We start from the raw sequence: 23,233 nt of genomic DNA, 5'->3' as shown, positions 1-23,233 counted from the left end.
CCCACTATGATTTGGGAGGGGAGAAAGGTTCATCTTACTTCACGAATATGCCAGTCATCTCATGAATATTCACCAAACCCCTTTAAAACCCAGCTCCTTCAGGTTAGCCCATTCCAGACTCTCTCTGGGGAGCACTCAGTTTTGCTTCCCTCAAGGAGCTTCTGTTTAAGCTGTTGGTGCATCTAGGCTGAGTCCTTCCTTTTAAGAACAGGGGAGATACCCTCGTCCTGTGGCAGGGTGAGTTGTGGCTCAGAGAAAGGTCCTAACACCCCTACCCCTCTCCAACCTCACCCCATCTTACCTGCAAAGATTAGAGTCATTGTGGATATTATCAGGAGGCTGGGAAGAGGCTTTGCTGACTGCTGTAAGGGGGTAAAGATATGGATGCACAGAGAAGACAGAGAAAAATTCATTTGAAGACAGATGCATAACTTGGTTTATCTATTGTCAAGAGATGCTAAGATTTGTTAATCCCTGTGGCTAAGGAGAGGCAAGGGAGGGTCTTCTTTAGGAGGGAGCACATTGCTGTAGACATTTTTATTGCAGATTTCTGGCTTGCAGAGCTGGAAAAGGGTAACTGTCTGCTGTGTAAATCACCCCAGTATGTGGTTGTGTGTTCTAGTAACCCCAGGAAACTCAACATGGGTTTGGGACACAGGAGAAAGCTGAGGAAATAGATGCATGTGGCAAAGACAGCAAGGCCCTTTTCTTTTTTCTCCCTTTCTCCCTTTCTCCCTTTCTCCCTTTCTTTCTCCCTTTCTCCCTTTCTCCCTTTCTTTCTTTCTTTCTTTCTCCCTTTCTCCCTTTCTTTCTTTCTTTCTTTCTCCCTTTCTCCCTTTCTCCCTTTCTTTCTTTCTTTCTCCCTTTCTCCCTTTCTTTCTTTCTTTCTCCCTTTCTCCCTTTCTTTCTTTCTTTCTTTCTTTCTCCCTCTCTCCCTTTCTCCCTTTCTCCCTTTCTTTCTTTTTTTTTTTTTTTTCGAGACAGGGTTTCTCTGTATAGCCCTGGCTGTCCTGGAACTCACTTTGTAGACCAGGCTGGCCTCGAACTCAGAAATCCACCTGCCTCTGCCTCCTGAGTGCTGGGATTAAAGGCGTGCGCCACCACGCCCGGCTAGCAAGGCCCTTTTCTAAAGAGTACCAGCTTCCTCATGCCTCTGACTGCATCTGCTTGTCAGCTGACAGGGCACATTATGGCTCAGGTTAGACCTGATTGATTTTTAAACTGTGGTAAAAAACAAAACAAAACAAACAAACAAAAATACCACATGTCAATTTCACCATCTTAGCCCCGTTCTTGTACACTTAAGAACACGGTTCAAATGTGCTGAGCAGATTAGTTTTCCTGTGGGCTCCTTGTAATTTGGGGACCAGAAGGTCCTGCCCTTTCCTGAGGTAATGGATCACTTATGGCTTCTCCACCCCCTCCTGAAAATCCTGTGTCTTGGGAAGCTACTCTTCATCTTCAAAGTAAAGTCCACACTGAGTGAAGGCAGCTAATGTGAATGTTTAGGTGTGGAGTTACACGGGCATCACTTAGCTTTGTTTGAAATTTGATGCCACATTGGCTTTGGTCAATCAGTGCCAGGACTGAAATAGAGTGGAGCTGCAGGCTGTTCTTGCTGTCTGTTGTGATAGGTGCTGGGTCTGAGTGGACAGTGGGATGTGTTGGTCAGTGGATCTGATTCAGTCTCAGCTGCTTTCCAGAAGGAGGAAAGTTCACAGTAGATGCAGAAAGGCTTCTGAGAGGAACTGTTACCACAACTGGCCTTCATATATTGGTCCAGTGTTGCCATGGGCAACCTGGGATAGGCTGATGTAGAAAACACAGGGCAGAGTGGGGCAGAGTGAACCCGCACAGACAACCCTAGCACACAAGAAGCTGAGGCAAGAGTCTGTGGGGATGGAGATCATAGGTATAGCATCAGTGTCCTCTCCCTCTGGGGCTTGTCTCCTATGTGGCCATATTTGTGACATTGTGACTTTTCTCCCAGAATTCCTGCATCTATCATGTTCCCACAAACCACCATCAGGACTCAGGGAGGCATCACCTTGCATCTTTGTTGTCTTCTGTCTCCCCATGGTCTGGATGCTTGCCAGAGCTTCAGTGTGCTTTCTCTGGTATTTTTTTTTTTTTTTCACTCTTTCTTAAGGCTCTCCTCCCCACCAAGGCTTTCCACCATTTGGTTGATTTCCATGCCTAACTCAGATAATATAGCTCTTTCCTTCTTCTCTTAAACTGCTACCTATGAATCTGTTACAGAATCTCTAAAACTTAAAAAAAAAAAGATGAAATGAAAGTTAAGTGTTCTATGGGGAACAAGGACACCGAGTTCTATTTACTTATGTCTGGCCTTCATTCTCCTGAGTTCCAAATCTCTGAGAACTCCCTGCCCTCTCCCATCCTGAGTGGTGGGAAACTTCCCCCAGATTGGTGGCTGAGTTCTGCCCTGCACCCATGGGTCCTCAAGCTGAGGCTGGATGCTGAGCCTGTCCTCTTTCTCACAGTACATCTGTTTGCTTGCTTGCTTGTTGTTGTTGTTGGTTTTTTGTGTTTCATTATTTGTATCTTGTTTGTTGTCGGCCTGGAAAACCCTGACTTCATTGATCTTCATTGATTCTTGCGTCTAGAACAAGACTCAGGAAGCTGGTGTTTGGCGAGCACACAGTGATTACTGGGCAGTATAAGCGGTGATTCACCGTAAGTCAGGTGGAGTTCCTGATCTGTTATATGCTGGGCTATGATTCATAAAGTGCTATGCCTTTGGTCTACCAGCCTGCAAGACACTTTATAAGTCATGATGGGCTGAAAAGGTGTGTGGAGCTCTGTCCATTGCACTTGGCATTCTCAGCAGCTCCTGTCAGGAAGAACGTTCTCCTTCTTCATGGTCTCGGGGGATGAGGATGCAGAGAGACCAGAGGCCCCAAACACCCAATAGCTGGGAGCACACCAGGGCACCAGGGCAGGTCTGGGAAGCACTCGTAGTTTTAGCATAGGTGTTAAGAATTTGTAGTTCACTGTCAAGATTTTATTTTATTTTATTGAAATATCTTTTTTTTAAAAATTGGATACTTTCTCTATTTACATTTTAAATGTTTTCCCCTTTCCAGGTCTCCCCTTCAGAAACCCCCTATCCCATCTGCCCTCCTCTGTGAAGGTGCACCCCCCCATCCACTCCTGTCTCCCCTCTCTGGCATTCCCCTACGCTGGGGCATCAAATACCATCAGGCCAAAGGACCTCACTTCCAATTGATGTCCAACAAGGCCATCCTCTGCCACGTATGTGGCCAGTGCCATGGGTCCCTCCATGTGTACTCTTTGGTTGGTGGTCCAGTCCCCAGGAGCTCCTGGGGGTCTGGACTGTTGACATTGTTGCTCCCTCCATGGGGCTGCAAACCCCCTCAGCTCCTCCAGTCCTTTGTCCAACTCATCCATTGAGGACCCCATGCTCAGCCCAATGGTTGGCTGCGAGCAACCATTGTATTTGTCAGGCTCTGGCAGAGCCTCCCAGAAGACAGCTTTATCAGGCTTCCATCAACAAGCACCTCCCAACATCCACAATAGCATCCAGGTTTGGTGGCTGTATATGGGATGGATCCCCAGGTGGGACAGTCTGAATGGCTTTTCCTTCCGTCTCTGCTCCACACTTTGTCTCTGTTCCACACTTTGTCTCCTGCGGGGCAGTGGGCGTGGGGGAAAAAACCGGAGTCCCGCCAGAGTTCCAGTGCTCTGGGCGGGCGGATGTGGAAGGACTGCCGGGTGCTTTCTGCATGGCCCTGGGTGGGTGTCCGGCTGTGTGAAGCCACAGAATCCCAGCTCGGTGGGGGTGGGGGTGGACAAGAGGTTCTCAGTCTCCGGCATCCCACGCTGGATACTGTGGGGAGCTGAGAACAAATGGGAGCCCCCGGGGCAGCTCTTCAGGGAGGAGAGGGCAGTGGGAGAGGGAGATGCTGGATGGTTCTCACGTGGGCGAGAGCCCTTGGTCCAGTCCATGGCTGGAGCGCAGGAAGGCCTTCCGGAGGAAGGTTAGACGCAGCTCTTTAGGGGAAAGACTTATCCCATCATTCAAGCTCAGCGAGCCTTGATGAGCAGAGACAGTCTATGGTTTTAGAGCTTAATTGTAGAACGGCAGGGAGAAAGAGAGAAGGTAGAAAGAGGGAGAAAGGCTGACCATGGCGACGTGGAAAGAGGGGGAAAGGGAGAGAGAGAAAGAGGGCTAGAGATAAGAGTAAGAAAGGTTAAAGAGAGTGAGGAGGGGCCAAGCAGTTCCTTTTATAGTGGGCTGAGCTATCTTGCTGTTGTCAGGTAACTGTGGGGAGGAGCATACCTGTCTATGGTCAGGTAAATGTGGGGGTGGAGTCTAGCCAGAGTGCCAGAAGCTTGGGACATTGTCTGCAAGACTTATAGTCACAGAATCAAGGAGTTGGGGGCTCTGTGGTATCAGGCACCTGACTCTGGGAACGTCGCTGGCTTTTCTGTCCCTTGTAGAGTCTTCTACTGGGTCGCCGGAGCAAGCCTCATTCAACCAAAATAGGCTGCCTATCACAGTCCCACGGTCTGCATATTTCCTCCTGTGAGTATTTTGTTCATCCTTCTAAGAAGCACTGAAGCATCCACATTTTGGTCTTCCTTCATCTTGGGCTTCATATGGTCTGTGAATTGCATCTTGGGATTTCCGAACTTTTGGGCTAATGTCCACTTTATCAGTGAGTACATACTGTGTGTGTTCTTTTGTGATTGAGTTACCTCACTCAAGATGATATTTTCAAGTTCCATCCATTTGCCTGTGAATTTCATGAAGTCATTATTTTTAATAGCTGAGTAATATTTCATTGTGTAAATGTACCACATTTTCTGTATTCATTTCTCTGTTGAGGGACATCTGGGCTGTTTCCAGCTTCTGGCTATTATAACATAGTGGAGCATGTGTCTTTATTACATGTTGGAGCATCTTTTAAGTCTATGCCCAGGAGTGGTATAGCTGGGCCCTCAGATAGCACTGTGTCCAATTTTCTGAGGATTTCCAGACTGATTTCCAGAGTGGTTGTACCAGTTTGCAATCCCACCAACAATGGAGGAGTGTTCCTCTTACTCCACATCCTTGCCAGCTTCTGTTGTCAACTGAGTTTTTGATCTTAGCCATTCTGACTGGTGGGAGGTGGAATCTCAGGGTTGTTTTGATTTGCATTTCCTTGATGACTAAGGATGTTAAACATTTCTTTAGGCGCTTCTTGGCCATTTGTGTTTCCTCAGTTGAGAATTCTTTGTTTAGCTCTGTTTCCCATTTTTTAACAGGGTTATTTGATTCTCTGGAGTCTAACTTCTTGAGTTCTTTGTATATATTAGATATTAGCTTTCTATCGGATGTAGGATTGGTAAAGATCTTTTCCCAATCTGTTGGTTGCAGTCAGTTTTGTCCTATTAAAATTGTCCTTTGCCTTTAAGAAGCTTTGCAATTTCATGAGGTCCCACTTGTAGATTCTTGATCTTAGAGCATAAGCCATTGGTGTGCTGTTCAGAAACTTCTGGATCTTAGAGCATAAGCCATTGGTGTGCTGTTCAGAAACTTTTCCCCCGTTCTATGTATCCAAGACTTTCCCCCACTTTCTGTTCTATTAGATTCAGTGTATCTGGTTTTATGTGGAGGTCTTTGATCCACTTAGACTTGAGCTTTGTGGAGAGAGATACGAATGGATCAATTTGCATTCTTCTACATGTTGACCACTAGTTGAACCAGCTCCATTTGTTGAAAATGCTGTCTTTTTTCCACTGAATGGTTTTAGTTCCTTTGTCAAAGATCAAGTGACTGTAGGTGTGTGGGTTCATTTCTGGGTCTTCAATTCTATTCCATTGATCTACCTGCCTGTCACTGTACCAATACCATACAGTTTTATCACTATTGCTCTGTAGTACAGCTTGAAGTCTGGGATGCTGATTCCCCAAGAAGTTCTTTTATTGTAGAGAATAGTTTTCACTATCCTGGGTTTTTTTGTTATTCCAAATGAATTTGAGAATTGTTCTTTCTAATTCTATGAAGAATTGAGTTGGAAGTTTGATGGGAATTGCATTGAATCTGTAGATTGCTTTTGGCAAGATGGCCATTTTCACTATATTAATCCTGCCAATCCATGAGCATGAGAGATCTTTCCATCTTCTGAGGTCTTCTTCGATTTCTTTCTTCAGAGACTTGAAGTTCTTGTACAGATCTTTCATTTGCTTTTTTTAGAGTCATACCAATATACTTTATATTGTTTGTAACTATTGTGAAGGGTGTTGTTTCCTTAGTTTCTTTCCCAGCCTGTTTATCCTTTGAGTATAGGAAGGCTACTGATTTGTTTGAGTTAATTTTATATCCACCAACTTTGCTGAAGTTGTTTACCAGCTGTAGTAGTTCTCTGGTAGAATGTTGGTGGTTGCCCATTTATACATATAATATAACATATGTAATCTCTCTCTCTCTCTCTCTCTCTCTCTCTCTCTCTCTCTCTCTCTCTCCACACATATATTCATTCTATAAGCTCTGTTACTCTAATACAGTTGTATGAATGAGAATGGCTTTCATATATTTGAATATTTGGTCTCTAGTTAGTAGAACTATTTGGAAAGAATTAGGTGTGGCCTTGGAAGAGTTATGTCACTGGGAGTGGGATTTTGGTGAAACTTTAAAAGTTATGCCACATCCAGCCCCCCTCCCTCTTTCTTTGCCTACTGACTGCAGATCAGGATGTAGCTCTCAGCTACTCCTCTAAAATTTTGCATGCTGGCCTGCAATCATGCTCCCTGTCATGACTGGCATGGACTCACCCTCTGAAACTATAAGCAAGCCTCTAATTAAATGCTTTCTTTTATAAGATGCCTTGGTCATGGTGTCTCTTCACAGCAATAGACCAGTAATTAAGGCAGAAGTTGGTATAAGGTCTAGGGGATTACTGACAGGCCTGCCTGCATTGCTGTTTGTTGAAGACATATGAAAGACTTTATTACTTTGTTGATGAGGTTTGGTCTGTTGCTATGTACTACAATGCTAAATTCTGTGCCTGAAGGTCTAGACCTACAAGTAAATTCTCATGTTTAGAAGCTTTTGTTGTGCAAGCCATGTTCCTTAATTTAATACTATTGGTTAAATAAAATTAGCTACAGCCAAATTACTAGAGGGCTTAGAGGTAGTAGGTTTTGAGTTATCTGGGTAGGGGTGGAGAAGAGAAAGGAGAAAGGAGAGACCAGGTAGAGAAGGAAGAAGAATGAGAGGAGAGGAAGAAACCACCATGAGGGGAGATGGACCATGAGCACGCGGCCAGCAAGTATCTGGGGTATAACGCTGGGGAGGTAGGCATGCCTGCAGTTAGAAGAGTAGATTAGGGTTTGCTCTCCAGTAATTATCAAAGCCAAAATAAAATAACCATCGTCTGAGTCTCATTTATTTGTAAGCTTGTCGAGGATAAGCTTAAATTGGTCTTATTATACTTTGGTTTAGAAAGTAGTTGGCCATTTAAACAGAGATAACTGGGCCATCTTAACAGAGGAATGGAAGGCATAGTTCTGAGAGCCATGTAGACTATGGAGGCCCAGCTCAAGATGCTTCAGTGGGGTAATAACACCAGAGACTATTCTTGAGGTATTTTGGCAAAGAATGTGACTTCTTTTGGCCTTCATCCACAAAAGATTTGCCAGCAGCTAAATTAAAGTTTTGGACTAATTTAGTTGGCAGAGGAGATTTCAAGACAACCTAGTATTGGCTGTGTCACTTGGTTGTTAGCTTTATCTTATACAGATCTACAGTGAAATAGAGCAAGTGGGCAGAGCAACATACAAAATGTAGATTGAGGAAAAAAAGAATACCAAGAAATTTAATTTAAGGCAACACTTGTGCTTAAGGAGATGAGAAGTTTAAAGAAAAGCTTGATGCTAACTGGAATAAAGGGATTGGTACCCTCAGGGCAAGACCCCACCCAACCAACCAGGCAGCCTGTGAAGAAAACAGAACTGAGAGATTTTTCTCCACTTAAAAAGCATCAACAAGCCAAAGCTTATGCAAATGTAAGCCACTGGAGCGGGTTTAGCCTAAGGAGGCCACAGAACTTGGCAGCTTTAGCCACATGGTTCTAGCTTCATCAAGAAGAATGCAGAAGTAAAATGGCCATGGATGCTTCGTTTGTGGCTAAGGAAAGTTGCCAAGGCCAGACATGTGGCAAGGGAATCCTTGCATGGAAGCCTGGAGAGGCCATTGCATGAAGTTGTGGAGGTGAAGCCTGGATTACATTGGAGACTCCAAGATGTTGGAGATGCCAGAGTGTGGGATACAAGCCAAGGAGAGGGCTGGCATGCAGTGAATGGAACCAGACCAAGAGAGAAAAGTATGTTGTAGTCAGCAAACATGAAAGGGGTAGGAGATATAAGGAGCCAGTAATAAATCCTTTAATATCAGACAGGAAGATGCAGAGTCTGGAGTTTGCCCTGCTGGGTTTTGCTCTTGCTTTGGTCCCGCAATTCCTCACAATGCTCTTTTCCCTCCCTTTTGCAATGATAATATATATTCTGTGCCATTGGATGTTGGAAGTATGAGATCTGGTTTTTTATTTTTCTTTTACATGGGGTTACAGTTAAGAGATTGCCTTGAGTCTAAGAAGCAACTTTGTGCTTTGTAGCAGTTTTCAGAAAGTGAAAGACTATGGGGAATCTTTGAAGTCAAACTGAATGCATTTTGCATTATTTTTTACATTATAAGATGGCTAGAAGCCCATGGGGCCAGAGAACGGAATATGGTGGTTAGAATGAGATTGGTCCCTGTAGGCTGAGATGTTTGAACGTTTGGTTCCCAGTTAATGTTTAGGAAGAGTTAGGAGATGTGGCCTTGTTTGAGGGGGTGTGTCACTGGAGACTGCCAGGCCCAACACCCACCCCTCTCCCACCTGCTCCAGCACCATGACTGCCGGCCATGATGATCATGGACTAATCCTCAGAAACTGTAAGCTAGCCAGCAATTGTTGCCTTGGCCATGGTGTCTCTTCATGGGGTTGGCTTTTTGGTGTTCTTGCTTACTTATGTTTGGTTTGTTTATAAATAATCATTGAATTGCAGTGTTCATCTTCCTGTGCTGAAGTGCCTCCCATCGTTATCAAAAGCCAGCTGGTAGGATGTGTGCACTCCCAGCTCTGTTCTCCAATCAGTCTACTTTTATACTAACTAATACCTCATTACCAGAATTCCCTCTTACTAACCTCATTATCATAATTACTTTTTACTTCATACGTGTTTTTATACACCATTACCTTTTAAGGTTTTCAAATCAGTCGGTCTAATTACTTTTGATCTGATAATGACCAACTCTTAAGGATCTTTGCAAACATAGTTAAAACCCCGCCTAGTCTATGCCTCTGAAGATAGAAAAGTCTCTGTGTGTTCTTCGTCTGTGTTCCAAAATGTGATAAAGAAAATTTTATAGTGGTCCTTCATCCCATCACTTCTATTCTTGAAGTGATTTCTTCAGGTGTTGATTTTACACACACACACACACACACACACACACACACACACACACACACATACAAATAGATGAAACCATTTACGTATGCAGATGTAAATCAGGTGTTCGATACATGATAGGTATGATTGATAGGTGGGATATGGAGTCCTTCTCCCCTGTTATGATCAGTGTTATCCTATGTTCTCGCCATGGAAGCAAACACACTTCATTTCCAGTGTGCATCCCGCCTACGCCAACCCTTCCCTCTCATTCTGCCTCATTTACTGACCCAGCTGAACTCCTTCTGTCAGTTTGTAGTGATGCCCGGGTTCCAGTTTGCGTATTCCAGCAGACATATTGAAGCGGCTACTTGTGGCTTGAAATTGCATTTCCCCATTGATTAACGGTGTTGATCAGAGCAGTGCTGTGTGCTTCTTAGGCTTAATAGAAAACTCTGCCATTATTACCCTCTGAATACAATTCCAATTCTTCCTAGCTTTATAACTGAACTTTCTCATACTGATGCTTTCCCAAGGATCTTGCAGTTACCTATCTGTGAGACCATTCTGGTTTTTTTCCTGATCAAATTAGCATTTCAATACCCAGAAATCTTGTCTGAGAACAAGATTCATGGAGTACTTTCTCCTTTGGATTAATTAATTAATTAAGAGTTGTCCTGCAACAATCCTGAAAAGGCCCTGTGTGGTTTCTTCTCTACTGAGAGATTAACCCCATCCTTGAGGTTCCGCTGTATAATAGCATTCTATTCAGGATGAAGCTTGACAGTCTCTGGCTATAGTACCAAAAAACCAAAGTTTAAAAATAAACGTATGTATGTGTGTCTGTCTGTCTGTCTGCCTCTGTATGTGTCTGTGTGTCTGTGTATGTGTGTTTGAAGCCATGTCAAAGACTTGGGAAATAATGAGCTATCAGACTTCTATCTCTGCCTCCTTGCTTGATGAAACCAGTCAAATCTGTGTTAAAATTTCAGCAAAGCTCCACTCTCAGCAGTGAGGAAAGCTCCAGTGGAAGGGAAGAAGGGAGGCTGACAGGCAACGTTGTTAAATCAAAAGCTGAAAAGTCATTGAATGCAAAATAATTCAGATTCTGAGTGAGAGTTCAGGGAGGGACTGCTCAGAAGGAAGGGGAAATGTCAAGCCCGCAGTAATTGAGGGAAAAGTCAACTGGAGGGTGGACTGCTCCCTTCTCAGGAGTGAAGGGCTAAATTAGGAAGAGGAGACTGATGAGGCCCCGAGAAGACAGATGGGGAAGCAGGAGAAACTGCTGGCTGAGCAGAAGTGCGGCCAGAAGCTGAGGGCCCTGCCCGAGCCGAGGAGAGGAGCGTCTGAGAGCAGGATGAAAGGCTGCCAAGAGCCTTCAAGAGCGGAGGGTGACCTTACAGAAATAGCGAAAATGACCTTTCTGTAAAATCTAGGGAGAAAAGATGAGGTGGCTATTAACTAACTAGGTATAAAATGCATCCCAGGTTGGGGGCTTAGGCAATCTTCAGAGATCATGGCTCTCAACTTACAGTTTCCTGCTGGGCTAGCAACCAGAAAGAATAAACCACCTGTCCAAGGAGGTCCTGGTCTACACAGTATAATAGCTTTGTATGTTGTTAAAAAGAAAAAATTTTCCTAATCTTTACAGCAATTACTTCTAGAAAAAGCAGAGTTTTGTTACTGTTTTTCTTTTCCTTCCTTCCTTCCTTCCTTCCTTCCTTCCTTCCTTCCTTCCTTCCTTCCTTCCTTCCTTCCTTCCTTCCTTCCTTTCTTCCTTTCGCTCTCTCTCTCTCTTTCTTTCTTTCTTTCTTTCTTTTTTTTTTTTTTTTTTGAGATAGTCTCATGTAGCCCAGGCTGGCCACAAACTTGGTATGTAACCAAGGGTGACCTTGAGTGTCTAATCCTTCTGCCTCTACATTGCCAGTGCTGGGCTTGCAGCTACCACACATGGTTTAGGCAATGAAGGAGTTTTGTGCACGGCAGGCAAACACTCCTCCCACTGAGGTACATCCCTGGCCCTAGCTTTTTTAAATGTCTTAGATTTATGTAACTCTGAGTACTATCATGGTCCTGTTTAAAAAGCACCAACTTCATTAACTTTCCTGAGTACTGAAGTTTATTTTGTGAGAATAATTTAAATGCTGTCTTTAAATTCTTTAAAATAAATGTCATCTGCATATTTGGTGCTACATCAAAAGTTCCATATGATTTAATTAACAAATGAAGAAACAAACAAATCCAAAAACCAACCAACCAACCAACCAACCAACCAACCAACCAACTAACCAACCAACCAACCAACCAGCCAACCAACCAACCAGCCATAAATCCAGTAGGTATACTCTTTGAACAGTGTCAGGACATACAAGTTCAATGTTGTGTACAGGAAGGATCTCCTGGCTTCTGCCCTCCTGTCCAGCATGTCTTCTCTAGAGCTGCAAGGAGAGTCAACTCTCCCTGTGTCCCCTCCTGTCTTCTTCCAACCTACCTTCTTCATTACTCTTCAGAATTTTCTTTCTCTCGCCCCCCCCCCCCCCAATTAGTTTCTGTTTCTGGTTTGTTTGGTTTTGTTGTTGTTTTGCTTTGTTTTTAAGGAGGGTTTTCATGAAACCCAGGCAGGCCTAGAACTCACTATGTTGCTGAGGCTGACCTTAAATTCCTATCTCCACCTTCCAAGTGCATGCACCACTAGCACATAGATCACAGCTACTTCTCTTGAATACATATCTGGTCATACTTCTGTCTTACCAAACGCTCTTGGTAGGAACTCACTAACCGGAAGTCACAGTTTGACACCCCTCCCCCGTCCTCACCTGTGCTCTCCTATCACTATGGACTTAAGCTTATTCCTTGCCTACTGGTCCAGCTTCCTACCCTTCTCTACTATTAGAGCTTCTGTCCCTCTTTACCTTCTTCCTTACCTAGAGATGAATCTGCCCCCAACTGGTGAAACAAGTGAAGACTCTTGCTTTCCGGCTCAGTGGTGTTGGGGACCAACTCTTCTGAAGCTACTGAATAGTTATCTCTGGGGCTGAGGCCAAGGCATTCAGCTTTCTACAGAGACTGGTTACCCAAGACTCAAAGCAGCCATTTCAATATAAGCTGCCAAAATGTACCACCCCACCAACAGCATCTCACTCCTTCATGACATTTATTTGCACATCTGTAATATCTCCTTGTTTTTATCAGTGTACATGCATGTGTTAGAGAAAGTGGTGATTTTCAAACTTCAATAATGCTTAAAAGATTCATCTCAGCAATCTCTTTAGAAAGCAGAGTGCCGTGGCCTCATCTTCCAGAGATACTGATTCAACAACTGGGGTGTCAGTGGGGTCCCCAGGCACTGCTGAGCCTACGAAGAACTTATCCAAAAGCAAAGGATTCTTCACTTGTTCCTAGCACCCATTTGCCAATAGTGAAGAGTGAGCTGGTCTGTTCTACCCACTGCTCTCCAACCACTGGATCCTCAAAGTATATACTCTGGAGACACCAACACCTCCTTTCTCCCCTCCCACTCTCTTGGAGGGAGAATATGCAAAGACTCATTTATATTCCCGCAAGTAGGTGAGAATGCATTCCATCATCATTCAATAATGGAAGCTTTGTGCAGAGTAGTGACAGGTGAGAGGAATGATTTCATTTTTCACTCTGACAATTGGGTGAAGCAGATCCCTGGCAGTTCTGCAAAGGTTTTATGCCCACATAGTTACCCAAGGGATCTGCTTAGCAACCAAGAGTCGCTGCAAGGAGAGGACTACACAGACGCTTCTTCCAGCAGCATCTCGGGACTGAGCTGACTCGGAGCAGGGCAGGAATCGGTCAGCCCTTGCCTAGTGTTACTGCTTGTTCAATGGCTTGGCCCCCAGAGGCCAGTCTTGAATGCCCGGGGCCCTTTCCCATCCCCAGGTCCCAAGAGCTTGTCAAGTCAGGAGCATCTCCCTCACTGAGACTGCCTGTGCTTTATTACATTTCATCTTTGTGTAACCATTTATTTTTTAAACTGTAAAATTCAACTAATCTGTTGGAGTTTTGAAGAGGTCCAAAAAATAGTATCTTTCTTCTGTGTTTTACTGCTCCCTGGTAAGACTGATATCGCAGAAGGGCGCTCATGACTGCAGGCATGTTGGATCCCACACATTGAACTGCAGAGATGAACTTAACCTCTGGTCTGTGAGCCTCCTGTCCCTCCTGCCTTCCAGTGGGCAGAGTCACTGTTCTCAAGAGCTGGGGTACTCCAAACTCCCTTCTGGTTGGTCGGGTGAGTTGGTAGGGCAAGGGGGAAGAACAGGGCCTAGGAAATCCCAAGTTCTTTAGAACCAGTCTAAAGATTCTTCCAGCATCCCTGCATAGAGTGAGGTAGGGACCAGGAGGAACCATTGGTACCCCTTTGCACTGAGCAGGATCCAGTCACTCTCAGGCCAGTCAGGTTTACTGATAAATAAAAGAGAAAGAAGAACACAAAAGTGACAAGGAATCCCAGAAATGTACTGAATTTCTTAACTCCTAAGTAAGACATCTCTTTCTTACCTTTGAATGTTTCTTAAAGTGAAATTTTACATTTTAATGTATGGTTAACATGCTTTTATTTTTTCATAAAACTTTTTTTTAAGCCTCTGGTTCCTCTTTTCATTTTTTATCTCAGAAATTGAGAAGTAGGACTGGTCTAGATTATTTAAATATAGTTATTATATTAGAGCATTTTTCTGTGTTGGTAGAGCAGACCTGACACAGGATGACAAGCAGGTGTTACACTAAACCCCACTTTTTTGTGTTTCTTTTTGGCTGTTTCTCTTGTTTTATTTCCACACTATAGATAATGTTTTAATAAACTCCCTTGTCCCTAATTTGTCCCTAGTAATTGTTTCTTGTAAAAATTGATCTTTGAGTCAACGAGATGGGTCAAGGCGATTGCATCCTGAGATATAGCTCCAGAAAGTTACTTCTGACCTCTATACTCACCCCATGGTGTGGGTGTTCACACTCAAATATTTTATACATACACACAGAAAGAGAGAGAGGGGGAGAGGAAGAAAGAGAGAGAGAGAGAGAGAGAGAGAGAGAGAGAGAGAGAGAGAGAGAGAGAGAGAGAGAGGGAGGGAGGGAGAGAGAGAGAGAAGGAGGAGGAGGAGGAGGAATGATTTTTAAGATTAAAAATAAAATAAAGCTGATTTTTAATATAGACTATTGACCTTTCAAAAGCTCTGGGCTTACATGAGAAATTAACCTCCCACGGACATTGAGGGCACTGGCCTCTGTGCTCTCAGCCGCATGAGGCTTTTGACACTTAGCACATTTTAAGGGACATCTTATGGGAGGAATGGTATTATAATTCAATGTTGTAGGAAAACTGAAATTTCATGGCTGTTGAGAAATATTTATGGCCCAGTTCCCTGGATTCCATCTCCTTCCCACCCATCTGTTGGCCCCTTGATTAGAGGATGAAGACTTCTGGGTGGAGCCTCATGTCATGCTTCTCAGAATCACAGGCAGATGCAGGCTGCATCTGACAAATGCAAAGCTACTATATTTACTAGGGAAAGAGAGAATGTTCTCAGCTCTTGGCTCCCCAAAAGAATAACATGCCCTAGTAATGATGGTCTTGTGGACATGGCTTAGCAGGGTGACTCCACCTAGGATAATAGGAGGATCTCAGAGGCTAATTATGCTCAAAGCTGTGGTTCTTTGGTGGAGGACAGATTATCTAGAGACTCAAATATTTGGGGGGGAAGTTGGTCAAGGATTTTAAATTGTTCATATTTTCCCAGTAAAATGGCCAAAGATTTAATAGGATAAGTTCTTCAAGCTATACCAGCTTATGTTCAAATATTTCTAAAATTAAGGGGTACGCAAGATTTCTGAGCCAAGCAACTGCACTAGAAGGAGGCTCTCTGATAAAAGAACCAAAGAATTCTCCAAGCTCACTACCATGGACAAGAGACTGGTGTGGAGCTAGAGTGGTCTATACACACCCTCTTACCTTTACTTGGTAAGGAAAGGTTCAAAGATGGCAACTTTTTTCCCGAGTAGTCTGGTGCTTCAGAGTGCTGAGCTCAATAGTAATAGAGTAGATACCTCTGGAGAAAGATAACCTACCCTGGACTTCCTCCAAAGGGACTCAAGAATTTTAGAGTTAAATTGTCTCAAGATGGCATCTCGCTTACCCCAGTAAGGCTCTGAGTGTTAGTTCAGTGTCCTCTGAATCCTTGTTTCCCTGGGAGCCTGGTACTCTCCCCAGGCAGAGCAAGCGCATTAGGGAAGAGGAGATGCAACAACAGTCTCAGGCCCCAAAGATGCTCTGTGTTTAGGTGAAACAAGAAAGAAGGCCTGGGGCTGGTTCTTGAATTCTCCTCGCCACAGTAAGACAGGGGAACAGAATGGCAATCTGTCCCAGGCTCTCTTAAGCTAGAAGAGAAGAGAACCTTTGCCAGACAACACTTACCTGAGGTGGCTTCTCGGTTATGAGATCAAAGGTGCCCTAGGAGGCAGCTGGAGAGAAAGTGACCTCCATTCTGACTGGGGTTGAATCTTCCTATATTAATGCTTCCAGAGCTCCACTTTCCACTCCCATGGGATAGACAAAGAGACTTACGAAGAACAGAACAGAAACAGAAACTTTAAGTTCAATACAAAAACCAAATATGTGGCACAAACAAAACTTAAAAAAAATATAACTTCATTTAAAATTTCAATATAAAGGAAAAGTAATTAAAATACATTAGGCTGAAAATGAGAGAAATTAAAGGCTTCAAATTAAAAAGCCAACTTGTAAGACATTTTGTGTTTTGGAAGTTAGAGGAAAAGTTAGAATTCTAATTAAAGAATGTTCAGAGTGTATTTTTAAAAAACAAGATACAACTAGAAGAGACTTAAAATAACATAAATGGATGAAGTCCAGTAGAGATTGGAACCTAAATACTTATGCTATAGATGATTAAAATAAAAACCAGGATTTTGGGGTAGATATTAAAAAGTGTTAGTAATGCTAACAACAAAAGCCTCACGCCTGTGACTGTGTCATCAGAAAATGCACTTACACAGAGAAACAGTTCATTTTAGATCACCATTTTAGAGGTCAGAACCCATGATTAACAGCTCATTGCTCTGCGGAGAGAGTTCAGTCATGTAGGGTTGAACCAAAGTGTGAAACCACTCACCAGGAAGTGAGAGAGGAAGAGGAAGTGTCTGGACACATGACCCCCATCCAGGACACACTCCCAGTGATCTAAAGACCTCTCATGGTGCCCCATTGTTTAAAGTTCCTGTCACTTTCCCAACAGTCAATGATCAAGGCGACAAGTGAGTCTTTGTGGGACATTTAAGATCCAAACTCTAGCAACTAAATAAAAGGGAGGGACTGGACGAATGGCTCAGCGGTTAGGGTACTGGGTGCTCTGCTAGAAGACCTGGCTTCCATTGTCAGGACCCACATGGTGGCTCACAATTGTCTGTAACTCCAGTTCCAGTTGATCACACCTCAGAGAAGAAATAGAAGACATGGAGGGGATGAAGCAAAGAGCCAATATCGAGGGTAAGAAGTCTAGACCTGGGGCCACCCGTAGCATCACCTTTTCATGTGTCCACATCAGAACACAAATAACAGTCACAAGGAAGTTCATCTTGAATAAAATTGCTAAAGCTGCCCCATATGGAATTATATATTCTTACTGTATTGGCTCAAAACTGAGCAGAAGAAAGTGTAACCTAAAGAGAAACCAGAAATAGTTCTTTGGTTTTCTTTGCCAATTTTTTTTTTTGAAAAAAAAAAATGTAGATGCCTGAGAATTTAAAATTAGATAATCAGCTAACAAGTATCTGCTGAGTATCCCAAGTCGGGGTCTGGCAAGCTTTCCTGGAAGCAACTGGGCCAGACATCCTGGCCTGGGTTGCCACCAGACAGCCATGAAGCTGATTCAAGGCCAGTACTCATTACAGGGACCTGCGGAGCGTTATTCTGATGATACAGTTGGGAGATATTTGTTCCTTTGGGACTCTCTTAGATCTATGTTTATTTCCCCAGTGGGCATTTTACAAAAGTGTTGGGTTGTATCTCTTCCTCCTTCACCCACCATCTCGGTCTCAGATGGCATGGAAGGCCTAAGGCTGCATAGTCTAAACAACAGCTGGTAGAACACACTGCCAAGAGCCAGGGTGACATCTGACATTCATTCAGACCTGGGTTTTTCTGCTTATTACCTTCTATCTTAGTCTGTTCCTGCTGCTATAACAAAATATCTTAGTCTGGGTACTGTATAAACAACAGAAGTTGGTGACTTAAAGCTTTGGAGGCAAGCTAGTGCAAGATCAAGATGGCAGCAAGTTCCATGTCTGGTGAGGGCTTGATCTCTTGCACCTTCTTGCTGAGTCCCCAGACAGGTTCCCCTAGTCTTCAGTTACAAGTGTCCTGGCTCTTGATCAGGAGGAATCCTCATGGCCCAATCATCCCCCAGAGATTTTCCCTGTTGATACTGTTACTATCTGGAGGTTAAGTTTCCACACAGGAACCCTGATTGAACACAGCATCCACACCATAGCTCCAAGTGACTCAGCTTCCACAAGTCTCATCAGCCTATTGATAACAGAAAAGCTGCAGGAACAATAGTAACCCAAACATCACTGCTGGTCTCCCACCCCAGAAGATGGGCAAGCCAAGTCCCATCCTGTTGTTATGGGGAGTGTTTGTGACATCTTAGACCATGCCACCAAAGGCCTGTGGTACCCCCAACCCACCCCACTCACATACTAATAAGGTGTGAGTGTTCTGATCACTTGTGGCCCCTATCAGTGGCAAGTGGAAGCTGTCTGCATCTCATCCCTGAACCTTCAATAGACTGATAGAAGAAGGGTGACAGTCACCTGCTCAGAGTTCCTCCCTCTGCTGGTCAGATGTAATCTTAGTGCTGGATTGTCTCTTAGACCCAATCTTGGAACCTTGGACCAAGCAGAAAATGAGTCCTGTGGCCATCTGTAAGGTATTTGCCCATTCTGTGCATCTTTGTCATCATCATCTCTAACAACTGAGCTGGAGAAATATGGGGGCTGTTTGCTTTTGCTGTCTACCAGCCCAGAGGGGTAAGTTCATGGGAAGTCTGCATTCTCTTTTCTTAATAAAATTTCACTGCCTTACCTCAGCCCTTGTCCAACGAAAAACTAAGGTGTTTATAAAATACTTATATATTTTAGTTTTATCTTGTCAAGAGACTTAGGACATTACAGATATTGGGAAAGGAGAACAAAAACAGGAGGTGACTGCTGTAAAATACATTTGGTAAGTGACATAATTTAGTTCAATAGTTCTTGAAGCAAAGTTACAAAGATCAATAATGAGTTGGCCAAAATGAGAACCAGTATTGCCATTTCACCCCTGCCCACAACCTCAGCAGACATTACTAATGGATTGCAGTATTCTTTCTTTCTGACCTAAGGTTGGACTCACATTTCTTCTCAAGAAAAAGCTTCATGGTTTGCAGATAACATTCAAATGAAAGAATGGGGCTTTGGTATCACATATTCTAGAATATTTGAAAGCCCACACAGTAGCTGGAAGATATAATCACTTTTAGAAAAGAAATTGATGTGGCCATGTGCTAGAGGAAACTGCTTTCTGAAATGTCCAGTTAGTTGTAGTAGTTTGTGGAAGGATCATCTACGAGGAAAGGGTCAGAAAAGGTGGCGGAGTGGGTGTGAGCCTGCTGTAGGTAGGAGCTTGGCTTGTCTCAACTCCCTGAATCTGCATTCACACATAGTCCTGTAAACTGTGTCATATAGTTAACGATCTGTATATTTACATTTAGAGTAGGGGGTAAGTTAATAGAAATGAATTAAAATTTAAAATGTAGTTTCTCACTTGAAGTACCCCTGGCTATTGCCTTGGACTCCACAGACAGAACATTTTCATCACCTTACCTAGGTCTCCAGCAATCTAAAGAAAATCCCACTGCCATCTTACAATTCTGTACAATTGGCTCAGCAACCCAGGGGCTCAGCCTACCTTGGTGGGAGTTAGTCTCTTTAAGTTAATGGCAGAAACTGGCCTCTTAACACTGCCATCCCCCACGTATGCAGCCGGAAGAACCAGCCTAGGAACATGAAAGAGAGAAAACATACAGTTTCGAAAATCAAAATGATTTCCTTTGACAAGAAAGTCAGGAAGAACAGATGGCACTCTTAAAAAATGAAAATCTGGGATCAGAGAGAAGGAAAGAGCCAAGAACAAGGCTCAGGGTTGCTGTTGAATTTTTTTCTGCACTCCCTCCCTCCCCAACTGACTCCAAGTGATCTTAGATGTTTCTGTTAAATACACTCATGAACTTCCCTTGAAGATTTCGGGTTCACAGAGAACTTGCAGATCCAGTTGGAATGAATGCTCTTGCTTCTGTGTCTCAGGGCCTCACGATCCCTTATCGAGCCTGCCTGCCTGTTGTTCTGGGTATGAGGTAGAGCATAGCTTTGACCTTGGAGACACTGCATGAAACTTTCTGCAGATGGTTCTTGATAATAAGGTGTTTGCTTATCTGGTTTCTAGGTTCTTTTTATTCCAAAGTAAAAGTGCAGTCAAATCGACCCATGGGGAGAAAGCAGATTAGGTAGAAATGGCATCTCTTTAGATTTCTTACTCTAATGCACTGGTTCCAGCTCCCCGTGAAATTGTCCCACCAGGATGCCAGCAGTAATAGAACAAGACAGGCCAGGGGAGGGGGGCTAAGCAGGATCGCACTTCTGGAATCCTGAGATCTCAGAAGCTGAGAAGACAGAGGCTAAATGCGAGGTGTCCCAATAGGCTAGGCAGGTACCTAAGAGGTGGAGGCATGGGTGCTGTCTCTACTGTCTCTACCAGTCTGATCCAGGCAATCTTGAGCCCATGGGGGTCATTTGTAGGTACCCTGCCTTTAACTGAGACAAAGAGATAGACTCTCAGTGTATCACAGGTAAATGGATAGAAGCAAATGCTACGGAGCCCTTTTATAGGAAGGTAATTCCCCATGAATTATCCCATCAGTCTTCACAAGAACTCTGTGAAGTGGGTATTCCGATGATTCTTCTCCAAGGTTGCACAACTAGTAAGTGGCAGAGCAAAGACATAAACTCAGAAAAGCCCCTTTCTATTGTGTTATTCTAACCTTGAGGAAATAACACTTTACATGTTATTGGGTGCTTACAGGATTTAGTCTACATAATGCCACTGCCTGTAAAAGTTCCATGTCTACCCTTTATAAGAAAATTAAAGCCCCCAAAGACATGAAATAATTGTGTATACAAGGCCAGCTTCTTGATGATTCTAAGCTGGGCACTGTCCTGAGCCACCTGTGTGTACTGGGTCAACAAGGTCTGTGTGACCTTCCCATCTGCAGACTAGAAGCCTCCAATTCATTTCCCAAGGCATAATCAATTGAGAAAGAGTTATGGTCCCTATTGGGAGCTGGATCTACTTGATTTTTAGCCAGTGAAGAAAACAGAGGTCACAGTTCTGTGTGAGTGCATTTCTCATCTTATTACAAGTGACTGTGACCGAGGCTCCTTTCTTGGCCTGCCTCAGGTCCCTGCCACAGCCGTCACAATCTGATCTCTTTTGATCCTGTTGTAAGTCTAGGTAGCTGAAGCTTCCTGAAACAGTGAAATCTTTGTCTTAAAGTGGCTCCATTTCAATGCCATTCCTTTCTACCCTGGGACAAGTCCATCAATCACTCATAGATGTTTTGCAAGCAAAGGGCAAATGCATTTCTCAGAGGACCAGCCTCCACCCCAGTATCCCAAGCCAAGAGCAGGTCAGGAAAGGGCTTGGGGTCTAGCCAGCCCCCTTTTCCAACGCGGCCATCTGGGAAGTGAATGTGCTTGCCTTCTGTTCCCACTTGGGGGTGGACACACCACAAGATGCTGTGTCTCCTGCTTCTGGAACATGTGGGTTTCCTGCCAACCTACTGTCCTGTGAGGAGGAGGAGGAGGGAGGTTTTATAATTGAGGACTCTTTACTTGGAGCATCTAGCTGATTTATTTGCTTCAGTGTCTAAGATCCAGTAACCCTCCCCCCCAGCAACTGTGAAAGCTAAGAACTGAATTAGTATAGTGTGTGTGGACCAGTCCTTTATTTTGTAGCTACTTCTTGAGTAGTGGCCTCTACTATTGTCTCACAGAAGGGCTTAGCATGGACAAGGGAGGACTGGGGAATAGACTTGGCCGTGCCAGCATAATTCATCCACTTGGGATTAACTTCTGGCCATACCACTTTCCACCAGTGACTCTGTGAGTGAGTCTTGGTCGCTTGGTTTGAAAATACAATGCATTTCACAGAGTTGTTAGAATTAGAGCCAGCAAGATGGCTCTTATTGGTTAGAGGTGTTTGCTGCTTAAGACTGCTAACCTGAGTTCAATCCCCAAACACATGTAAAGATGGGAGAAGAAAATCAACTCTACAAACTTATCCTTTGACCTCTACACTCACACTGTGGTATGCATATGCCTCCCCCCACAATAACAACAGTAGCAACAATAATTATAAGTTAAATAAAGTTTATTTTACATTTTGTAGGTTGAACTTAGGGCTGTGTGCATGCTCTAGTTTATTGTACATCTAAGTGATATAAAATAAAGCTTAAAAAAATCTAAGGTGTTAGACAATATGATAAAAATCAAGTAGATTCTTGGTATTAGCTGCTATGATTTGTGTCAAATTAAGAGACAACAGTGGAGGGGTGTGGAGACATGGCCAGGGAGGTTTTGACCGACCAAGGTTGACTTCACAACCACGCAGACCACTGTGTTTTCAGGAATGTTGTCCAATGGGTTGGATCACTCTAAGGAGCCATGGGCCACGAATCTCAGTTTCCTAAGAGCAAAGTTACTGCAAAGCAGGCAGTTCACCCAGGGGTGATGCACAGCTCACACGCCACCCACATCATTCTGCATTTTCAAGGGGGAGTTCTGAGTTGATTAAAGGTGCGTTCAGCATTCCTTCACGGAGAGATCTACAGGGCTTTGAAGGCCTCCTCCACCTCCTTTTCCCCTCTCCTCTCTCTCTCTTAGGACAGAGCACTTGTGTTTCTCTTCAGTGTCTCAACAGTGTCTTAGAGGACAACCTGCTCTAAGATAAATACACAAATGGAGAGGATAACTAAGTCTGGCAGTGTTTGAAACAAGGCTCTGGCCCATGACTCTCCCTCCATCCCTGACAGGCCCCTCATTTGTGGCCTGCGCAGAATCCACAGGCAGAAATCAGTAACAAACAGCCCTGGCACTGAACAGAGATGTGCATCCAAGCATGTTTATGAGCCGCAGGGAAATTTTCCCTGATAGAGCCTCAAGGGCTGGCCTATGGGTTGGTACAGCTGTCTAATAAAAGACCATCTTTGTAATCAGCGCTCAGTGGAAACGTACCATCTCATTTATAGAAACAGTGAAGCCACCTGCTATTTAAAGGGCCCTCCTCCTCTTCTTCCTCACCCCAGGGCTAAGTTTTCCAGCATACTCCCTCAGCCAGCTGTGTCTTGTCAAAATCCCGGTCAGTGCCCTGGGAAATATGATTCTGACCAACTACCCCATGAGCTATCGCTCTGCTTTTTATACTCTGCCTGGAGTCCAGGAGTAACGGTCTCATACACAAAAAATAGCTTCCATGAAAATGGTCAGCTAGGCAGGAACAAGATGTGCCTGGCGGACTAGGGGGTAATCAGGTCCCCTTCAGAATCACTGCTCGGTGATTCACTCCATGCTGTTCCCACACAGCTCCGGCTGAGTCAGGTTCTGACAGCTGAGAAGGCGGGAAGGGAGAGAGGAAGGG

The 23,233-nt window shown here is 44.0% G+C and overlaps 1 long non-coding RNA gene across 2 annotated transcripts; it reads right to left on the bottom strand.

The window, feature by feature from the left end:
• Nucleotides 1–301: 301 nt before the first annotated feature.
• Gm41019 lies at nucleotides 302–18,079 on the bottom strand. Of its 2 annotated transcripts, none has more exons than XR_873807.2 (3): nucleotides 17,656–18,079; nucleotides 15,902–16,046; nucleotides 302–362 (listed from the first exon to the last, which is right to left on the bottom strand). It is a non-coding gene; the product is annotated as a predicted gene, 41019 (long non-coding RNA). The 2 variants fall into 2 exon arrangements; XR_873806.2 differs by lacking the exon at nucleotides 302–362 and adding an exon at nucleotides 13,538–13,893.
• Nucleotides 18,080–23,233: the final 5,154 nt, after the last annotated feature.

The sequence above is a fragment of the Mus musculus genome, chromosome 13, assembly GCF_000001635.26.
Source record: "Mus musculus strain C57BL/6J chromosome 13, GRCm38.p6 C57BL/6J".
NCBI classification, from domain to species: domain Eukaryota; kingdom Metazoa; phylum Chordata; class Mammalia; order Rodentia; family Muridae; genus Mus; species Mus musculus.
This window is presented reverse-complemented; position numbering and strand designations above follow the sequence as displayed.